The sequence below is a fragment of the Propithecus coquereli genome, unplaced genomic scaffold, assembly GCF_000956105.1.
Source record: "Propithecus coquereli isolate 6110/MARCELLA unplaced genomic scaffold, Pcoq_1.0 Scaffold41, whole genome shotgun sequence".
Classification (NCBI taxonomy): Eukaryota; Metazoa; Chordata; class Mammalia; order Primates; family Indriidae; genus Propithecus; species Propithecus coquereli.
Genome location: NW_012149841.1, coordinates 5,819,992 through 5,821,217, shown reverse-complemented (window position 1 = coordinate 5,821,217; position 1,226 = coordinate 5,819,992). Strand labels below are relative to the sequence as shown.

The 1,226-nt window shown below is 37.7% G+C and overlaps 1 protein-coding gene across 1 annotated transcript in view; it reads right to left on the bottom strand.

The window, feature by feature from the left end:
- Positions 1 to 1,226, bottom strand: part of LOC105817417 (structural maintenance of chromosomes protein 6-like) — a 19,158-nt gene that overhangs the window by 17,502 nt on the left and 430 nt on the right. The gene's annotated exons all lie outside the window — the stretch shown is intronic.

The window sequence follows — 1,226 nt, the reverse complement described above, 5'->3', positions numbered from 1 at the left end:
CCTTCTAAATTGTTGATATGTTTTATATCTATGGGTCATTATTTCTTCCAGCAATTTAATAAACCTTTTTAAAGTTCTTACTTTATTATCCAGATTAAGGTAGGTTTCTCTTGCTTCTTGGTATTGCCTGTTTTATGAACAAAATATTAAGTAAAAAAAAATGCCATACATAAAAAACCTAAAAAGAGTAAAATCTCAAATATATTTAACTGGGGAGAACAGGGAGGGCAAGGAGTACTAAGGTGGCCTAATAAAATTTCCAGTCAGAATACTCCCAGAATGTGAGCGCTACAGAATGAAAGAGTGCTAACCTGACTGGGAAGGAGCAAAGTCCAAGGCCTGGAGAAGGCAGAGAAAGTACATGAGTAAGTGCCCAAGTGGGCCTGGAGGAGGCAGATCTTAGAGAGTGCTAGCAAACACACACCTTCTAAAAGTGAAGGGGTCACACCAGAAGAAAGGTTTCCCTTAGTGACAGATGCCAATAGGAGCTAATAGGGGAAATAGAAGGACACAGGCTCAGCATTAGAATCCCCTCTCCCCCATCCTAAACAAGATAAAGTCAAAGAGACAGAGAAGGCATAGCCATTTCACAGTGCAATTAGAGAGGGCAACAGCCTATTATTGTAGCTAGGGAGAGAAAGATCCTGACTTAGTATGAAATGCAACATTGGCCAAGGCTCCCACAGCTACCCCTCCCATTCTCCTTCAAATAATCAGTCAGGGAAGATTCAACTAATTAAGAAGTGAGTAACAAAAAAGACAAAAGCATAGCATTCATGTGAAGACGTTTATGGAAAAAAGAGGTGAAAAAGAACAACAAAACCCTCCCATAGGTAAAGAAAACTTATTAGAACAATGTTGCCATAAAGCAGATGAAAATTATAATTGAATACCATAAGACAAGCACTACCAGAAAGGGATACCTCAAAAGCAGACAGAAAAGAACAAATAAATAAAAGAACTCAAAGAATAAACAATAGAAGGTGATAACCAGACAACAGAAAGAAGTAAAGCAGAACCCAAGGTGGGGGTTAGAACACCACCATGACCACAAACATAGCAGATGCGAAGACAAAATGAAAAGATGCTGAGGGTAAAAGAAACACGGAAAACACATTTATGGAAACTGAAAACATAAAGATGAAAAACAAAATGGAAAAAAAGATCAAATAAAATGGTCAGACAAAATGACTAACTGGAGAAGATAAGGATATGAAACATATGTA